Raw genomic sequence first — 22,541 nt, forward strand, 5'->3', positions numbered from 1 at the left:
GGCAATATCCTACAACACATGCTGCTTACAATGAAGATGACAATTATTTCTGCAATCGACTGTGGAGGTACAACTGGTTCAGATATTTATCAGTAATCGTTCTTATAGGATTTCTTTAATTTTAGACATTAGAAAGGCAACAAGAAACTTACTTATAGAATGAAAATTAAATATCATTTACCTTGTAGTTAAGTTTTCCATAGTCTTTCATTCATTTGTACACTTCACTCAAAAATATGTGCTGCATGCCTACTGTGGACCTTGGCACTGTACTGGGTGGTAGGATGCAGCTGGAGAATGGAGACAGAGAAAGTTGGTACTATAAGTGGGACGTATATCCTAGTGCAAAATATAACCAATTAGCAAGCATAAACAAATATATAGTATATCAGAAGAAGATGAATGCTATGGAGAATAGGATGGGAAGGGGAAAAAGTGTATGTACTGGCAGGGGATGAGGATTCAGGGTGGTCATGGAAGACTTCCCTGATTAAGTGATATTTGAGCAAAGACCTGAAGGAAGTAAAGGAGCTATTTTCCCACATGTCTACATGTGGGAAAATAGCATTCCAGGCAGAAAGAAAAACATCTGCAAGTCCCTGACATTGAGACATGTTGGCAGGTTCAAGAAAAAGCATGGACGCTAGTGTGTTGGGAGCAGACTAAACAAAGAGGAGAGTCTGAAGTTGAGTTCCTCTAAGCTGTGGATTCATATGCAAGTGATTTATTAAGAAAGTGATAAGGGGGAGGGAAAAGCAGAAAAGTTAAACATTAATGCAATTTCAGGTGAAATCCTTTCTGCAGTGTAAATTACTTTGCAGAGTTTGTACCATTTTGAGGTAAGAGACCTGGGCTTTCCAACTTCTGTAGTAGTTAGTCACTGGGCTATGGGCAGCCCTGGGCAGACTTAAACTGCCAGGCAATTCTGGATAACAGTGCTTCTGGACAAAGCAGCTTCAGGAGCCCAAGGTAGTCTCGCAAAAAATGTTGTAGGTGCCAAGCATGCAGAAACTGTAGGAATGAATATGTAGAACAAGAAGTATTATCCCAGAAGATCTGAGAGACCATGGAATAAGAACGCTCACAAATATTTAGCCACCCTTGCATTTTGCAGTAGCCCTGTGTCTGAAATGTAGTAAATGGGATGAAGAACTTGGGTCCTTAAAGTGACCATGTGGAGAAGAACTCATATATATATAAAACAAATTTGAACTGTGACAATAATGAGAAAGAAATTTTTATGACACTTTTGTTATTTTGTGTATTACTTATCACAAACAAGTGTAACCTATCATATTAGCTAGTGATTTTTTACTTTAATGTATGTTTTCAGTAAATTCCTTTGGCTATAATGAATATAAAAGACCACAGGAGACCAGTGATAAATCAGTAAGACCAGTTAGGAGGCTACTGCAATACTTCTGGAAAGAGAAACTGGTGGGACTAGAGTGATGAGATATGAAAACAGAGCCAATAGGAATTGCTTATGGATTTCAAAATTAATTCTCCTGTTTTGTTCAGTCTGAGTCTCTCTCTCTCTCTCTCTCTCTTTTTCTCTTCCCTACATACCCCTTCCCATCTCTACTAATCCTCTTTTGTTATAAAAGATAATTGTTCAGATTAGGTAAATTTTTTATTATCTGTCTACTTCTCAACATTCATATTTCATGAGTCCTTATTAACTCTTTGAAAGTTACTACCTCTAATACTCTTAGACATTTACTTACCAACAGGTATTGTTTTTACTCTTACATGCCCTGGCTTACTCTGATTTTTTTCTCATCCCTCCTTTTGTTGTTAATATTTTCTACATATGCCAAGATGGTGGAATACATTTTGGGTTGCTCCTTTTTAGGGAAAATTGACATCTGTCTTGGGTCCAAGTGAAAAAAAAAACAACAAAAAAATGATGCCTTCTTTAGCAATACATGTTCACCACAATCCAGTATAAGAAAATACTGAGTTGGATACCAAGAAAAGCATACACATATATCAAAATATAAACAGAAAATAAATAGAAATATTTTTTAGAATATATTTATCTTACTTATCTATATTAACAAAATTTTTATCATCATTTCTTTTGATTCCTTACTGAAGCAATGAACTGTATTTATTTTACTACCTTTATGTAAATATTTTAACTATCATAAGAGAAGAGGATAAACATTTTAATTTTGGTTTTCCATTTTTCTTCTCTGATTGCTTATTGGAAAATAAATATGAAGGTAAAATACATGTATGCATGTGAGTAGACATGTGAAATTTCTACCCATTAAGTCTGCAGCAAATAGCGTGTAACCTCCAGTAATGATATGCTGTGTGTAACTGTCAATATTTTAGATTTCTTCCTTATAGAATAAAACAATTTCATTGTTTCCTCATAAGTTTTAAGTAACAAACAATGGGTTTGTATAAAAATTAGAGTTTAGACCCCACACATATCTGCATGTTTGTACATAAGTATTTAATAAGGATCCTTCTAGGAATTCCTATTGAAACCCAATCTCTCTGCACAAAGAGATAGGTTAAAATATTGAAGATGTATATTCCTGTCTACTTCTTGGGTTTTGAGTGTGGTGCAAAGTATGCTGAGTTGACTCAATGCCTTAAACATGGGAAAGGGAAATAATTGTAAAGAATTGCTATGTTTCAGTAGATTGCAGGGATATGTACAATATTTCCTCCAAAAGAAGGAATGCATATGTGTAAGAAAGCATCAGTAAGAGAGAACATACTTACAGGTCACTAAAAACTTAATTCTGTCAGTGCTTTCTATAGAAGATCAAATGGCTTACCACTAAAAATATTTTGTAGTTTTCTACAGTTATATTATGTCTCAGTTCTGCCTCTGGAGTGATTTCAGTCTCCAGAGTAAATGACTGAGTACATTTTACAAGATTATTGCTACCACTAGGATTGTTCCTTTGTGTTTGACATAATGAAAGGGGCATTGCCCTCAGACAGTAACTGTGAAAATGTACTTACGTCAGTACCAATGGTTCAGTTTTCTCTCGCATTGTTCTACCACTTTATCTAGATTCCGCCTTCACAAAGAAGGTTTCTAGGGTCAGGGACACAGACTTGGAAAACTTGGATGGGGGGAGTGGTCACAAAAGCTCTGAAGGGTGAAGTGTATGCTTAATAGGGCAAGTTGAGATGGCTGCATGCATCCATGAAGGAATGGGGAGATGGGTTCAGGACTGCACCGTGGTAGCTAAAGGCTACACAGTTAGTGAAGAAAGTGAAATGATGCATAGTAATAATATATGGAGTGTTTTTTTATGGCCCCCGGCGGGGAGAGAGTATAGAACAAAATGAATTTTCTTAGAGAGAAACATGGTGTAACACCTGTGTGATGATGATTTGACTGTATTAGCTTCAGTTCCCCCAAAAGCTCAGTCTGATTTATTTCCAGGTGTACAGATAACCCCCCCTTTTCAAAAGTTCACTTTATACCACATCTCTTTTATGAAAGATCCGCATTAGTACTTGTTTTCACTAACTGAAGAGGATTTTTGCTTTTATGAAGAAAGGTGAAAAGCAAAAGTAGCATGCGGCGTTTGTTTTTGTACGGAGTTATGGCGGCAGTGCACACCCCTAGCAGTGGAAGTGATGCCTCCAGGCTCCTTTCCAGGAAATGCACTCAGTATCAAGCTGCCATAGCTTTGAGCTGTGTCTCAATTTATTTGAGCTTTATCTCAATTTATTTTGTGCACCCCTTAGCAAGACGTATCCTAAGGTAATTGTTCACTCTATGCCATTTTGGCTTACAAGTATTGTAGGAATGCCCTACTTTCAAATATTGGGGGAAACCTGTATTTGGATGGTAACTCCAAAGAGCAGGGGTAAATATCATAAGAGAGAAAGGCAAGTGAAGTTTCATCGAAGTGACAAGTGTGGGCAACTGAAGCCTTGAGACCATGTTAAGAAGAGTGCAGAATGCCTTTCAAAATCGTCATCCCAAAAGATGGGACGAAGAGATAATTATTTGTCTATATGAGTTCACCACTGGTTGAAAGTAATCTCATTAGTTCTCTTATACTTCTAAGCTGTTCATGTGTAGGTAAAGGGAGTGGGATGCAGAAAGCTAAGATGCCAACAGTTGATGTAAAACAATGTCAGTGGAAGTTGAATTAAAACCTGCACAGGAGTGTCCAGGTTTGGTTGAAATTAGAGGTGAGGCCAAGATATTGGCCAGAGCAGTAGATACAGCCGATACGGTGGTGATCACAGTGGCTTATTGGTATTTGGTGCGTAGGGTCCAGGAAACTTGAGGCCGTGATTCAACTTCTCAGAACCTCTGGCAAATGTCTTATATACCCCCTGGGGCTTTACAAAAAGTAGCTCTTTGGTGGCAGATGCATGAATCTGACCACCAATTTGTTTCTGTATATTTCTATCAAGATTTAGAAATAGGCAAATGATTGCTTTGTGAAAATGACTCAATGTTTCATTCCAAATTAACCTTAAAGGAAGTTTGTTTATTTTTGAAGGATGTTTTCTTAAATACTCATATCTCAAGTTTCCTAAGTTTAAGGCTTGGGAATAAAGCTACTGACATTTTGTGAGAGTTAAATGACTGACTCCTGAACATTTTATAAAGCAACTATTTTCACCAGATTTTTGATATATTACTATTTAACTATAAGATTGAAATCTCAGAATAATCTCATGCCTGGGAGATTCCCATAAGAAGTTATATATTCAATGTCTCTCTAGTAGGCTACTTTGATCTTTCATGTTTCAAACTGCAGTCCTTTTCTATCATTAGATTTTAAAGTTTTCAAAAATCTAGGGAGAAGGGGTTTTCTTTCTCATCCTCTCTTACATTACCTCTGGGCTGAGGAAGAAAGTGTGTAAAACAAAAGATTTTTGTCTGCCTTGAACCCAAAAGAAGTTCAAATGGAAGCCTCAAGTGCAATGACCTTAATGACTATTGCTCTTTTATCATAACTGTATGCTTAATTGTTCACAGAATATTTAGTTCAGCTGGGCACAATTTGAAACTTCAGAGGGAAGACCTCTCTCTGTAGGGTAACTTACCTTTCCCAGGGAGGGGGGTAATTCTTTTGTGCCTAAGGTTTAAGTAGATTGCAAGGGGAAAAGGCAATATTTGAGAATAATGTGTGGATGACCAAAATAGTGGTATGTAGTAAAAATAGTACCCTCTAGCTTGTCCACATGAATCTGAATAAAACTTTTCTTATTAATTAATCTGCCCAAGTCATTGCAAACCTAGTTATCAAACATATTGAAATGCCAATAAAAGATGATATTTATATAACATTTTTGACAAATTGAAGCAGTAAATACGACCATGTTATTACATTAGCACAATGTTGGATGTGTCTGTTTGTGTGTATATACATATAGGAGCCAACTACCAGCTAGCAAGAGCCTATTGTTAAGTTTTCAGAAATTTTGTGAGCTGGTTGTTAAACTCAGTCATAATAAAAAATTAAATTATATAAGATCATAATTAAATAAATTATATTAAAACAAAGGTAATTATAAAACTTGAAAATTCAACACTTCCTACATATTTTTCTACATTTTATTATTATCTGTGCTCTTGAAGTTTACTGGATATACTATGCAATGGTATGGTACATCTCTTCTTAACTCCACCTTCAGTAATGTCAAGTTGTTAACTTAAAATAGACATGATGTGAGTACTTATACCATGGAAATAAAAGCCTAGGCTCTTGCTAAGTGAGCCTAGACTACTTTTCAGTTCTCCAGTATAAATTTCATCCTTAGAATACTTGTGGATTATTGAACATAATTTCATATATTATGAATATAATTTCACAATTATTGCACCATTGTCTTAACTACACTTTTAATATGTGAACTCTGTGAAGACAAGGTTTATGTAAAACATTTTTAAAGTAATGATATGCTTCAAATATGTAAGAAATATTATATTCATTCTTGTATCTACAATATAAATCATTTTCTTTCACCTCCTTTCCCTCTGTCCCTTCTTTTCTGCCTTCCAAAATGAAAAAAAATGATTCTCATTTTTAACCAAAATGAACATATTGCTGCCATCAGATGGATAGTAATACAGTTGACTCTTGAACAATGCAGGGGTTAGGGGCACCAACCCCCTGCACAGTTGAAAATGCAGGTATAACTTTTGATTCCCCTCCAAACTTAACTACTAATAGTCTACTGTTGACCAGAAGTCTTATCAGTACCATGAACAGTCAAGTAACTCATATTTTATATATTATGTGTGTTATATACTATATTCTCAAAACAAAGTAAGGTAGAGAGTAAAAAGTAAATGATATTAAGAAAATCATAGGGCTTCCCTGGTGGCGCAGTGGTTGAGAGTCCGCCTGCCGATGCAGGGGACGCGGGTTCGTGCCCCGGTCCGGGAGGATCCCACGTGCCGCGGAGCGGCTGGGCCCGTGAGCCATGGCCGCTGGGCCTGCGCGTCCGGAGCCTGTGCTCCGCAACGGGAGAGGCCACAGCGGTGAGAGGCCCGCGTACCGCAAGAAAAAAAAAAAGAAAATCATAAAAGAAAATCCATTTACTTTACTGTACTGTGCTTATCAATACTCCAAGTTTACATAATTTGTTTACAACTGAATTCTGTTAGTACCTGCATCAATATTGTCTTCTATGATACAAAACACTGTACATGTTATATGTGTTACTAACACTAAACATCAAAAATAAAAAGATAATATGAAAAAGAAATTTATTTACAGGTATCATGATTCATGTGCTGATAATGAAGAAGTAGAAATATGATTGTTTTGTGGTAGCCTAGTTTAACTGATGGCATCATGTATGATCTGTGTTTGGGTGCATACATTTGGATAAATTTTAACTTTTTATAATAGATTTGTATGTATTTTATGGTAGTAAATGATAAAATAGACTAGTATCTACATGTATTTTATGTATTCATGACATATCTAACTTTTTCTGTTTTTCAGTATTTCTAGCCTACTCAGTTTGTCTGTGAGCTTTGTCAAATTGTAGCAAATCTCCAGAAACTTTTTCAGTATATTTATTGAAAAATATCCACATAGGAGTAGACCTGCACAGTTCAAATCCATGTTGTTCAAGGGTCGAATATACTACTGAATACCTCTGAATTAGGGTTTAGCAAACTAAAGTCTGTGGGCCAAATCTGTTTTTGTAGATAAGTTTGGTTTTGTTTATTTTTAATAGATCTTTATTGGAGTATAATTGCTTCACAATACTGTGTTAGTTTCTGTTGCACAACAATGCTAATCAGCCATATGCATACACATGTTCCCATATCCCCTCCATCTTCAGCCTCCCTCCCATCCTCCCTATCCCAACCCTCTAGGTCATTGCAAAGCACCGAGCTGATCTCCCTGTGCTATGCTGCTGCTTCCCACCAGCCAACTATTTTACATTCGGTAGTGTATGTATGTCGATGCTACTCTCACTTTGCTCCAGCTTCCCCTTCCCACCCCTTGTCCTCAAGTCCATTCTCTGTCTGCCTCTTTATTCCTGCCCTGCAACTAGCTTCATCAGTACCATTTTTTTTTTTTTAGATTCCATATATATGCGTTAGCATACGGTATTTGCCTTTCTCTTTCTGACTTACTTCACTCTGTGTGACAGATTCTAGGTCCATGCACCCCACTACAAATAACTCAGTTTTGTTTCTTTTTATGGCTGAATAATATTCCATTGTATATATGTGCCACATCTTCTTTATCCATTCATCTGTCGATGGTCGTTTAGGTTGGTTCCATGTCCTGGCTATTGTAAATAGTGCTGCAATGAACATTGTGGTACATGACTCTTTTTGAATTATGGTTTTCTCAGGGTGTATGCCCAGTAGTGGGAATGCAAATCAAAACTACAATGAGATATCACCTCACCTCGGTCAGAATGGCCATTATCAAAAAATCTAGAAAGAATAAATGCTGGCAAGGGTGTGGTGAAAAGGGTACCCTCCTGCACTGTTGATGGGAATGTAAATTGATACAACCACTATGAAAAACAGTTCCTTAAAAAACTAAAAATAGCACTACCATATGTAAATGAGTTTTATTGAAATAAGGTGGTACGTACTCTTTCACATGTTGTCTACAGCTGCTTTGGAGCTACAGCAGTGGCAGCCTTAGACTTGATAGCTGCAACAAAGATCTGATGGCCTACAAAGCCGAAATATCTACTATTTGACTCTTTAGAAAAATAGCTTGCTGACAACTGGTCTAAAGCAGGGTGGACGAGCTAACAACAACAACAAAAAAACAATCGACTATCTCTAATATAGTGATTAGTAATATCTATGTTGAATGAAACAATAGGAAATAGGAATATTTGTACCAGATATTTGCCATCCTTGGTTTAAAAAGGACAGCTTTTCCTTAATAATCATCAAGGGAATCAAAAAGAATACATTATTTTCCTTTTCCTTGAATCTTTGAAAGAGCTAAGCATAATCACAAATTTTAAAATAACACAATTAGAACAAAAGTTTTCAACATAGAGGTTCAATTTGTTGTATTTCTTATGATTTCTTAACTATTTTGAGACAGAGAAAATTTTTCTCTTTACTCTTAAGTTTGAAGAAAGCATCTTTCTAGTTGCTCTTTATAAAGATACGGCCTTATAAGTTAAAGAGCCAAACATCCCTTTCCTTATTGTGTCTGTCTGCTTCCTTAATTTCACTTTCTTTTGTTCCCCCTTATCACAGAGGCAGACATCAGAAGAAAACAGACAAGCTACATGATACAGTGGAATCAAGTATATGTTTTAAGCATCCTGCCTTTACTTCTTTAAAAGCACCTAGCATACTTAGGTAATCTTGAGAATGTGGGAAAAACAAACAAACAAACAAACAAAACCAGCATTAAATCAGGACATAAACCCCATTCCTCTGTTAAAGACCTCCTGATTTTTTTTTTTATTCTCCATAATATCCTTTCTGTAGCTCTCCTTCAGCATTTCTTACCTATTGACTTATTGGACTAAGTACCATATTTTATATAGAGTTTTTACTCACCTTCTGGTTTCCCTAAAGGTAGACTGCAGTTAAAAGGCATTTCTGCTTTTTTTCTAACTCAGTATACTAACCTGGACAGATTTCCATTTGTTTTTCCCATCTGTAAACTGTTACTAGACAGACTGGCAGTCAGGAGACCTGGATTTGAGAACAGGCTGTATTATTAATTCTTCATGTGACACTGACAGTTCTCTAAAATTTAGATTTCTTCATATTACAATGAGGAGGTTGGCTTACATGGCTCAATTTCTTCAGCCCTAAATCTACCCTTGCTTTGAATAATCTCTTTATATATCTTTGTCTTTATATCCAAGTAGTTCCTGAAAGAGATACCAACCCATAGCAGCATGTGCTCTGTCAAAGGCATGGACTTTACATTGGTCAGGACTCACCTCGCCCACCAATTTATATGTAGTTTTAGCTTCAACCTAACCTCCAATTTTTATCCCTCCCTCCCTCCTTCCTTCCCTCTCTCACTCTTCCTCCTTCCTTTCCTTTCCTCCCTCCCTTCCTCTCTTCCTTCCAAACACACTTTGCATCAGATATTATTTGAGAACTGCATCCCACTCGATATTTTTATCAATCAGTTCTAACTCAGGTACATAGACCTTGCAGTTTAACGGGCTTAGGTTATAAAACTAACCCACTATATTAGAGCATAACTTTTGAGAGTACTCTTAAACAAAATTAAAAAGGGTTTTCAAAAAAATAAAAATCCATTACCTTTTATGTTGCCAGATTCATCTCGAGAAATGGAGGCTATGTATTTTTAGAGGCATTCTTTTTTCTATTCACTGGTCAGTTGCTATAGAGTAACGTTAGTGCATGGATTTAGATGTGATTCCACACTGCCTTGCTGTCTATCCAGAAAGGCTTTCTGGTACATTGAAGTATGCTCAAGGAACGTCATCTCAATACTTCAAGGGGTTTTTCTTTACTAAAAAGGGCAATAGGGATCAACCCAATCCACTGAATTTGCATGTTTTCTCCTCACATTGCTGAAAACATCTTTTCAAACCAGCTTCAAACTAGAGCAATTAGGTGGGTAATTGCCCTAGTGTGAACTTAGCCTTAAAAGCTTATTCTATGAAACTAGAGTAATTAGACTTACCTCTTTAGTCTCTTTTTCCTCACCTCATTGTTCTCATGCATTAGGCTAATGTTGCTGTGCTTGGGTTCACTTCAATGCAAAGGAATGGAGGCTGGGTATGGGGGAATAGAAAGGCTTAAATGGATAGGAAACCCAGAAAATAAAACTGAAACCCAGCTTGTGACAGCAATCATGAAAAACGTTTGCATTCTAATAGGGCTTGTTAAACAGCGTTTTAATTAATCTGAAATTTGCAACATACCTGCTTGTCACTATCCTTTGTAATGACTAGTTTATGTTCCTAAAATAGATATACAAAATACTTCATGTTTTGCCAGGTTATTTAGCAACGCTTTGCTATATCAAATTAATCTTAGTTGCTAACAGGATAACAGTTTTAGTTGTTTTTTCTTCTCTTTGTCATATTACAATCATTATCCAAAGGGAACACACCAGGTCAAGTGTTAACAATATGTGCAGTTGCAAAAATAAAAGTTAAGATTTGCCATCTGTTCAAAAATGATGCTATTACATTACATATTTTTCAAAAAAATTCCCTTTAATCCTAATGCATTTTGATGTTTCAGTTTTTAAAGGCTATAGATACATTTTTGTGAAACAAAAGTATACAAATAAATAATTACAATTAAAATGTTGTAGGGCAGGGCTTCCCTGGTGGTGCAGTGGTTGAGAGTCCGCCTGCCGATGCAGGGGACACGGGTTCGTGCCCCGGTCCGGGAAGATCCCACATGCCGCGGAGCGGCTGGGCCAGTGAGCCATGGTCGCTGAGCCTGCGCGTCCGGAGCCTGTGCTCCGCAACGGGAGAGGCCACAACAGTGAGAGGCCCGTGTACCGCAAAAAAAAAAAAAAAAAAGTTGTAGGGCAATACAGTGTCCCTTTTTGTCAATGTTTGAAACAGATAAATTAAAGTGTAATTTCTTGGAATGTGTTCCATGGATATAAATTTAGAGCGGGCATGGCAAGTGTAATCTAATACTCATTAAATATTTGTTCAGTTCAGTAGATTGTAAGATTAAAACCTACAATATTGTTTGCATATTTACATTCAAAGTGTTGATCAGAAGTGCTACATGGGCCCTGATTCTCAGGTCTTACCCCATAGACCTCCATCCTGCTCCACATTCTAGGTAAGATGCAGTGACTTTGAGACTTTGAGATTTGCTGCCCCAGTTGACTGATGGTCATATATATGTAACTGGGTCTCGTACATGTAATGGGGCCCTCTTTTTCTGCTCAGGTCTGCATGTTGCCCTTTGATTAGTCCATTTCTTTTGCAGCATTGCCTTTGTTGTTCACCTGTATACATTTTTCTTTGGCAATGCTAGTGATGTTGCGTGCTTTATTTCAGTTTCCACCCCTTCAAGAACTGGCCATGACATACAAAGGAAATGCTAAACAAATGTGACATTAAACCTCTATATTCAAGGGTGTCTTTTTATCTTCTTAAAAACTGGAAGTTTTGAGAGGAGAGCATACGTGAGTTTAGTTTATTGATTACAGTGGAAGGAAATGTCTCAGGTCCTTTTCTTTCAGCTCTGTGTCCTGAGCTCAACCATGGCTGTACTGTTAGGGGAGGTCATCCCACTCCTGAATGAACAGGTTAGCTTTTCATAGGAGGAATACATGCATTTTCCACAACCAAAATTTCCTGTAATTAACAAAGCTATGAGGTAGATAGATACTGATTAAATTTCAGGCCCCTTTCTATCAATTCCAGTGGGAGTTGGCATGGGCTAGAGAAAAAAATTTGGACTATGAGGTCAGACAGATCTGAAACTTGCCTTTGCCACTTATTGGCTTCACAGGTTTGAATCACATTTTTCCCCTCTACATAATGATGTCAATAATATATTCTTCCTAAGACTGTGGTGAAGATTAAATGAGCTGTTATGCAAAGCCTATTAAGTAACAGAGTAGTAATTAAATTTATCATCCCTCACATACTAGGAGCAATCCCCTGGGTGTAAAATCCCTGAAGGCCTGGACATTGTAATTTGTAGACTTGATACCGAGCAGGACCCTGTGGGGCTCCTGGGCACAAAAGCCTTTCTGTGTCCCCACTTCTTGATTACAGGAAATAGGCTTCATTCAGCCTCCATGACCTTCCTTGCGTTCCAACAAGCAGGTTCAAACTGTTGCTAATTATGGAAGGGAGGAGATGCAGAGACAAGGGAGGAACAGTCAAAAGAAACAATAGTGAGGCCTTGGGGCAAGGTCCTGCCCATCAAGAGATATACATAATGATACTTTTGAGCTGTTCTTACAGATATTAAAACTCCCACCAGGTGGGAGAAATGAATGCGTATGCTGTCCACAAGCACATAGACCCCAGACTGGTTGGAACCAGAAGGTTGATGATGCCGACTCCCACTTACCTCACCACCAACCAATCAGAAGAATGTCCATGAGCAGATCATGCCCTCTTTGAAGCATTACTATAAAACTTCTCACTACTCTTTCCAGGTTGAGACACACAGTTGTGAGGGCATTAGCCCTCTGTGGCTCCCTTTGCCTGGCAAAGCAATAAAGCTATTCTTTTCTACTTCACCCAAAACTCTGTCTCCGAGATTTAATTTGGTGTTGGGGTACAGAGGCTGGATTTGGCTTCAGGATCTTTGAGGCCCATCACTGTGCCTGAAAGACAGCAAGTACTCATACATTTTGCTGAGGGAATGCATAAATGGGTGAGAAAATGACTGTATGAATAAATGCTTAGAATGCAGAAGCTTGTAAAACCCTACAGTAGGTCAATAAATACATAGAGTTTCCACTCTTCAATGTCCATTATCTACTCAATGTTTGAGCAAATAGCTACTGTCATATGGAGGTAGAGTAGAACACAAAGGTTCTTGGAAAAGGACCCAAGAAGCCTGACTCTACCACTAACCAGTTGAGAGAACTTGAAACAAACTGAAGTCTATCTAGGATTTAAATTTCTCATCCCTAAAATAAGAACTTTGGGTGAAATGATGTTTAGCATGCCACCTACCTTTCCTTTCTAGAGTTTCACGAAGTCCATCACTTTGAAGGATGCCAAAGTTTACAGTGAGAAAGTACATCAGCAACTCCAGGGGAAATGAATCCCAATTCTCCTCCCTCCTAATCTTGGCTCTCCAGTCTCAACTTCTTTCATGAACAGATTTCAGCAAACATTTTCACAAGATAAACAAACAAGTAGGAAGACAGAGACATTTTACATATGGATTTAGTTTTCAAAAAAATACTGGAAGAAATATAGTAGAATATGCTTAATTAGCACAGATTCTGAAAGAAATAAATGTGTTAATAACTCCTCTTCACTATCAGAAGGTCATACACATATATACAACCTACAAACTAGAAATTAGAGATATTTTGCCATGTAGCTCCTCTTCTGAAAAACTCTTCTAAGCTTCTAAAAAAATTTGCAGGAGATGTATATATTGAGATGTAAGTGCCCTGGTATTCTGTTCTTATTAGAAGCTTGAGAATTATTCTGATAGGTAGTGTTTTGAGCTTTAAAAAAAAAGATGTTGACTGTATGTCATGCCTCTCTTTCAGGATCTAATTACTCAATTACTCTTTCTCAGAATACTGACTTCTTGCTTTTATTTTTGGTGTATTGCTCATGTGATGATGTTACTGAGGAATCAGAGCTTCAAGGACTTTAACTTTTTCATCCAAAGTAAGATAACCTAATTTAGCAGCTGTAGTAGAACAGGAAAGCAGCATGATGCCAAAAAAAAGGTTACACAGTGGGAAGTTTGTGCTGGCAAATACTGATTCACACCTGTTTTAGGCCTATCGACAACATCAGGGGGGCTATTTAAATGGACTCTGTGTGCAATTTATCCATTGTTTGGAGTCATTGAAATGAACTACATTGATTCTTCTCCTTGGCAATTATTCCAATTAAGTGGATGCACCATTTATCAGGGTGCTGATTAAGTGGGTTTAGTAGCAGGCACCAAAGAAAGACTGTGAAGAAATCTATGAAAGTGGTATTCACACTTTCTAAGGTTCCTCACACACTCACTAATGTTTAATGTTATAAAGTTTGCAACATAGAACATTCTACAGAAAAATACTGCAGAGAGTAGGGTTAAGGAGATGATTAAATGTTCCAGGTAAGTACATCAAGAATTCAACTGTCAGCACAAAGAAACGAGAATTTGGGGTTGAAACAACCTGCTGTTTTGGTAGTGACTACTTAAATCTGAAATGTTCTAATGTAACAAGCTTTTTCTCTGAGAAAGGGTCAAATTTTCTCTAGACAACTAACTTAAATTTATTTGCAGAGTACATAAAGACTGCCTACCACAAATCAACATCACATGTTAATGATCTAAACAGAGAAAACACATTTGTTGCTACACAATTTGACATTCAGGTTGATCAGACTATTAGATTCTGCTTCATGTTAATTTTAAATGACACAAATTTTAGGGCTTTCCTGGTGGCATAGTGATTAAGAATCCACTTGCCAATGCAGGGGATATGGGTTCAAACCCTGGTCCTGGAAGATCCCACATGCCACGGAGCAACTAAGCCCGTGCGCCACAGTTGCTGAGCCTGCACTCTAGAGTCCGTGAGCCACAACTACTGAGCCTGCGCACCTAGAGCCCGTGCTCCACAACAAGAGAAGCCACTGCAATGAGAAGTCCATGCACTACAACAAAGAGTAGCTCCCGCTTGCCACAGCTAGAGAAAGCCCGCACACAGCAACAAAGACCCAACACAGCCAAAAATAAATAAAATAAATTTAAAAATAAATAAATAATGCAAATTTTAATTTTTATGGCAAGTATTTTAAAGGCCAAATATATTCTATCATATATCTGATTTCCCAGGATATTTCTATTGAAAATTGAACATGTAATGACACATTTCTTATAAATATATCAATGAGTTTTTAAAAACAGCTGAGAAAATAATAGTGAATACAAATACATGGAAATTGAACTAAATTAAGAAATATAAAATAAAGATAATATTTTCAAACAAGGAGTTTAATTTGTTTGTTTTTTTTAAACTATAATATTGACTCACAACTGATTTTGACAACATATCTGAATTTTTATTGCCTTTTCTACTGGACATGAGCTATACAGTCTTTGGTAGATTAGTACTATTAAAAATTTGATAAAATGAAACATATTAAAGAACACTTTTTTAAAAAGAAATTTAGACCTCCCCCTCCAAATCTGGTTCTAAAATAGTAAACAAAAAGAAATTTGAAATACAAATAACAGCATGTTAAATAATCAATCACTTCTATGATAACCTTTAGGCCAGGTAAGTTGAAATAACAAGTCCAGGGTCACAGAGATCTAAACCTAAGCAACCATATGAAAAGATTTTAAGATTATCCTTTCTCCAATCTGCTTCCTCTGGCAACTGCCTGCTATTATTTTCTAGAAGTATATTTAGGAGCAAGTTTTCTGTTCACTGTCCAAAACTCTGAGGTGGCAAGAGTTTACCCTACTTGCAACCTGACACGTTAGCCTGCCCAGTTTCATGGATGTTAGTAAAAGACACAAATATCCTGGGTCAGAGTCAGAGGACAACTTCCTACTCATAATAATAGCAATAGCCAGACTACCACATTTTCATACTGATTCCCTGAACCCTAATTCCTACAGGGCAGCATGAATAGAGCCAGGTAATAAATGCACTCATAAATAAGGTTAAAGAGAGGAGCCTGTTTTCAGGGCACCTGAAGCTTTTATATTGGGTTGGCCAAAAAGTGCCTTTGGTTTTTATGTAAAAATAAAGGACACATTTTTCATTTTCACCAAAAACTTTATTGAACAACGTATTCACCCTTTTGTTCCACCAGTTTCTGTCATTTTTCAGGCTACTTCATAATTCTTTCTTTCCAAAACTTTTTATCTTTTGAGCAAAGAACTGTTCCAGGTGCCTTTTACAGTTTTCCAGGGAATTGAAATTTTTTCCATGAAGAGAATTTTGTAAAGAACTTAAACAATAGAAATCCAAAGGTGCAATGTCTGGTGAATACAGTGGATGAATCAGAACTCCTCAGCCATGCTGTAACAGTTTTTGCCTGGTCTAAAGAAACTAAACTAAAGAAACATGTGGTCTTGTGTTATCCTAATGGAAGGTTATGTGTTTTCCGGTGACTAATTCTGGATGTTTTTTGTCGAGTGCTGCTTTCCGTTGGTCTAATTGGGAGCAGTACTTTTTGGAATTGTTTGGTTTTCCAGAAGGAGGTCATGATAGAGGACTTCCTTCCAATCCCGCCATATACACACACGGCTACACAAAAATTCATCAATTTTTATGTCTTTTTTTAAATGTACGCTGATATGACAGCTGTCACATACAATCTAACAAAATTGTTACGAATGAAGTTAAAGACAACTGAGTGCTACTAGAGTCATTTTATGGAAAAAAACAAATGAACATTTAGGCTCACCCAATAGTAGACAGCAAATATGCCTGATTATTGCCCCAGAGGCAGATGTTGTTGCAGTCTTCCATGGTTGTTCACTATACAATTACACCTGAAACATAGTCAAGAGGAAAGGGCAGTCAGTGTCTTTGCTCATAACATTTGCAGAAACACAAGGAACACATAATTGTCGCTCAACATTCACTATTGCAAATGAAAGCAAGTGACTTGGTTACAGGCAAAATCTTTAATCTTGTCTAATTTGTTACTTTTGAAAAATTATATGCAATCATCAGGATTCTCTTTATCAATGCATTATTTGTTGTACATCTTAGAATAAGTACTCACATAGAGTATGCCAGAGCTTAATAATTGGAAATTGCTGTCATGGGACACATGCTATGCTTTTCTGTGGACTCTTTCATATGCAAAGTTGACTTCCATCCCTGGAGACTGAGTAAATTGTAACATATATGAGAATCCTTGAGTTTAATACCATGTTTAGATAGCAATCATTTCCTTTTTCACAAGAGTTGATTTAATGAGTTTTATCACACCTGTCAATCAGTTCCAACCACTAGCCAATTAGGTAGCAAGCTAATGTACCAAAATCAAAAGAAAATAATGATCAACTTGACTTGACTGACTTGATTTTACTCTCTTCACTTTCATTGAAAATGTTTTAGGCATTCTAATTAGCCAAATAACCAACCTCACCATAGTTCCCTCTATGGAAATAATTAGGGGCCACCATGGAAAGGATAATGAGCTAAAAAGAACATGGATTTTTGGAGAAAGACTGACCAAAATTTGATTCCCAGCTCTGACAAGTAGTTGCATAATGTTAGGTAATATATTACAGAATTATCTGAGATTAATTTTCCTCAATCAGAACAACTGGAGGATGCTACAAAAATATTTAAAGAATATTTGTAAAGCACCTGACACTTTGATAGCTAACAGCTAAGTTTCTCTAATTTTTATTTCTTTGTCTGTGAGATGGTTTCGACACCTTAATTCACTCATGATCTACCTGTTTTCTACCTATTATTATAAGTATCCAGTCTTTTTGCTTTGGTTTTTACCTTTCTATAAAGCTGTTTTATGCTACTTTGGTAATTCACATAGATGGAACCAATTTGCTTCTTGAAAATCTTGCAACTTATTTGTCACACAACAAACACAGAACTGTGAATAAATGTGATTGATGATGAGAGAAACCCCGAAGGAGAAGGGAAAAGAACTTTAAAGCCAGAAAATAGAACTAAAATTACATAGAAAGAACAAAGAAAGAGCAAAAAAGTGAGAATAGAAATGAGAAAAATGAGAAGAGAGGAAGAGGTAGACCTCCCCAGAGAACAGAGCATAGAGATTGTATAGAGGAAATGACACTGGACTAAAATCTTGTCTTGGATCCCATTTTTCCCCAAGTGATCCTGCAAGGATCTTCTCAATTTAAAGGAACAAAGTGTGGGTGATATTAGAGGGCCTCCTAAGATCATTTTTAAGACTAAATAACTTCATGATTTTTAAAAACGTGTATTACCACTGGAGTCTTAAGAGCAAAATCTGAAACACAGTGGAAGGAAAAGGTTTACAACATTTGAGCACCCATAAACTATATCATTGCTGGAATTTACAGCTTAACTAAGAAGTTTGTCAGTTACAGTGCTAATAAGGCAGGTGTATTTTCAATTTAAAGGGACACTACTCAAAGCATATTTATTAGCTTGAATAAGAATTATCCAAGCACCTATGAGAGCTTGCCAGATAGCTAGAGCAAACTTCAAGGAAAGTACTTGGTAAAATACATATTCAAGACCATTGCAGCCATCACAGAAGTTCTTAGATCAAATCATAGCTCAACGGAGATTTCTGTTGGATAGTTAATTGAGAAAGCAATTTAAGTGATTATTCAGTAGGTTTACAAATATGACTAAATACAGAACAGGAACTATAAATACTTGGGGAAATAAGGTGGATAATAAAGAAATCAGTAAGTAAAATTATCTGGTAATGATTATATACAGTACTATTTCCTTTTCTGAAAGCTAAAAGTTACAGAATTAAAAATCAGATCAAAAAAGATTACATCATTTATGTAGATTGACATTTTTCTCCCAAATTTCAACTGAACAGGAGTTTTAAGACTCATTAAATTGAAAGGGAAGATTTAAAATTTTAATTTTTAAAACGCAAATCTGAGTGCTTATAGTGTGTCATACATTATCATCACTTGAATGTTGAGAAACAGATTTTTGTCTGTTTCATTCTATATTCTAGAATTAATTCATGCTATATTCTCAGTGTCTGGAATTGTACACATAATAGAAGTTTGTAAACTTTGCTAAATGAATAATTTATAAAAATCTTATGAAATTTATTAATACTCATTTTATAGCAAAGAAAACTGAGATACAGAAAGCTTAAGTAATTTGTTGAACATTATTCTGTAATTAATTGCAAAGTTGCAATTTGGATTTAGATTTCTCTTGCTCCAAAGTATTTTCTCTTTTCTTTATACATGGGGATCTTCTGAGAAACTTAGCTTGCAAAAGTACTGATAACAAAAATAAATATCACATCATATACTAAACATCTCATGCACTGGGTACTGTGTTAAGTGTTTTGCATGAATTAATTTATTTAATCTTTATGGTAAGCATGTGAAATAGTGCTATCTTGGTTAAGAATTCAGGATCTAGAACCAGGCAGCCTGGATCCAAATGCTGGCTTTTCTACTTACTACCCATGAGACTTCTGGTGAGTTATTTAAATTCTTCATACTTTAGTTTCCTCATAGTGAAGCTATAAAGGATTACATTAGTCAAAATATGTAGAAAACACGATATAGTATCTGACACTTGGTAATAAATTTTAGTTTATGCTTGAGGATGTTGAGGTGCAGATAAATTGATTTCCTTTGGTTGAAGTTTGGGGATGCAACTAATAAAGAATGGATAACATATTTTTTTTTTCTGCCTGAATTCTGACACAATTGAGAAGTAACAATAAAAAGTATAGAGTGATTTGGCATCTTTCATAAAATCTAAGATAATGTGTTAAACTTCATGCCAATTTCAGAGTGATGTCATCAAGATGGTGACATAGGTTACTCCTGACTTTAGTCCCTCTCAAAAGACTAACTAGCAACTATCCATAGACAAGACATCATTGTGAAAATTCCAGAATCTGGGGTGAGGTTGAAATACCTCCCTGGACTACAGATACTCATAGAAGGGTAAGAGGAGATGCCACATTTTGAGTGCATTGCCCCACCAGTCTGACACAGGGCCTGACACCAAGAGGACCCCCTGGGGCCTGTGGTTTCTCCAATGGGGAATAAAAGAAACCCAAGGAGGATATCCAGCTTCCCCAATATTGCAGGAGGTTTTCCAGGAGGCCCTCTTGGGTCTCTGCTCATGAAGATCATTGGGGAAATCTGCTGGGCTTGACCACTGAGGATCAAATAGAAACAAAGAAATGGGGCAGGCCTTATAGCAACCAGTGCTCAGATCTTGACAGATTGCATGCTTCTTCACATCTGCACCCCAGTGAAAATGCCAGCCAGCAGTTCTGCCCATCTGCTGGTGGTCTTGTCTGGCCAGGGAACTCAGTGGGCAGTTCTGCCTGACTTGAAGTCCTCAGCCAGAGTTTACCAGCCTTGGAGACTGTTCTATGGCCCTGCTCAGGCATGGAAGCAAATTTGCAGCCCCACCGAAATGCCCAGTATAGCCTTCAGTGCTGTCCAACCAGGAAGCCTGATCTGAGAATCCAGGCAGCCACTGAGCCCATACTATAGTTGCACATGGGCAGGAAGCCAAGGGGCACTCCTATACATCTTTTAGGTATAACCTCTGGTCCTGCCAAATCAAGGAGCCCTAAGAATGACCCTGGGAACCCAGCCTCTAGTACCTCCAAGTCAGAGCCCAGCCTACAGCCCCACCTGCCACAGAGACCAGCCTACTGTCCCATCCCACAACAGAGCCCAGACCATGACCTTACCTGACTGCTGAATGCAGCTTCCCACTGGTGGGATCCAGTGGCAGGGATCCCAGCCAGTGACCCCATCCAAATATTTAGCATAGCCTGAGGTCCCATTCCATGAGGGAACCTGGATAGTGGCCCTTCCCAGCTAAGGAGCACAGCCTCTTAACACCACCAACTGCAGGAAACAAAGGACCTTCCTCACCAAAGAGACCAGCCAGTGACTTTGCCCAACAGTGGAGCAGTGCCAGTGGTGCACAGGATCACAAAGCCCAGCCTGCAACTGTACCCGTCTTCAAGCTACAGCAATGTTACAACTGATGCCACAGGAATAAAAAGAATCATACAAGACTACTATGAACAAATATACAGCAACACATTAGATAACCTAGAATAAATAAATAAATTTCTAGAAACATATAATCTACTAAGACTGAATCATGAAGAAATAGAAAATCTGAATAGACTAATGAGTAAGAGATTGAATCAGTAATCAGAAACCTCCCAAAACAGAAAATCCAAAAGCCAGATGGTTTCACTGGTGAATCCTATAAAACATTTAAAAAAGAATTAATACTAATTCTTTTCAAACCCTTCCAAAACTTTGAAGAGTAGGGAACACTTCCAAACTCATTTTATGAGGCTAGCGTAATCTTCATACCAAAGCTAGAAAAGGACACTACAATAAAAGGAAACTATAGGCCAATATCCCTAATGAATATAGATGCAACGATTCTCAAGAAAATAGTAGCAAACCAAACTCAACATTACATTAAAAAGATCATACATCACGACAAAGTAGGTTTCATCCCTGGAATGCTGGGATAGTTCAACATATAGAAAGCAGTACATGTGATACACCACATCAACAGAATAAAAGATAAAAATCATCTGATTATCTCAATGGATGCAGAAAAACTATTTGACAAATTCAACATTTTTCATAATAAAACTATCAATAAATTCAGTATAGAAGAAACATACCTCAACATAATAAAGGCCATTTATGACAAGCCTACAGCTAATGTCATACAGAATGGTGAAAATTTAAAAGCTTTCCTCTAAAATCAAGGAAAACACAAGGGTGCACACTAATGTCACTACTCCTATGCAAAATAGTACTAGAAGTCCTAACCAGAGCAGTCAGGCAAGTAAAATAAATAAAAGGTATTAAAATCAGAAAGGAAGAAGTAAAATTGTTTTTGCTTGAAGGTGTCTTAATCTTATATATAGAAAATCCTAAAGACTCCACCAAAAAGCTGTTAGAACTAATAGATGAATTCAATAAATTTGCAGGATACAAACTCAACATACAAAGTCAATTGCATTTCTACATAATAAAAATGAGTTGTCTGAAAAAGAAATAAAGAAAACAGTCCCATTCATAATAACATCAAAAACAATGAAATATTTAGGAATAAGGAGGTAAATTTCAAGGGACCTAAAATATCTAAAACAATCTTCAAAAGAGACATATAATGTATTTCAGGACTCACATTTCCTGATTTCAAAACTTAGCACAAAGCCACAATAATTAAAACAGTGTGGTAATGACATAATGACAGACAAAGACTAATGAAATAAAAAAGAGATTCCAGAAATAAACCTTCATATATATGGTCAAGTTATTTTTGACCAGACCATTCAATGAGGAAAGTACAGTCTTTTCAATAAATGATACTGGGAAAACTGGCTATCCACATACAAAGGATGAAATTAGATGCTTACCTAACATTAAATATACAAATAAATGTAAAATGGAACAAAGGTCTAAATGTAAGACCTAAAACTGTAAAGCAGTTTGAAGAAAACATAGGGCAAAATCTTCATGACATTGAACTTGGCAATGATTTTTTGTGTATGATACCAAAAGCATAGTCAAAAAAGGAAAAATATGTATATTGGCCTTCATGGAAATTTAAAATTTTTATGCATCAAAAGAAAATACTGACTGGGTGAAAAGGCAACCCACTGAATGGGAGAAAAATCTGGAAATCATTTATTTGACAAGGAATTAATCCAGGATATATAGACAACTTGGA

This window comes from Leucopleurus acutus (assembly GCF_964270905.1).
Source record: "Leucopleurus acutus genome assembly, chromosome: 11".
NCBI classification, from domain to species: domain Eukaryota; kingdom Metazoa; phylum Chordata; class Mammalia; order Artiodactyla; family Delphinidae; genus Leucopleurus; species Leucopleurus acutus.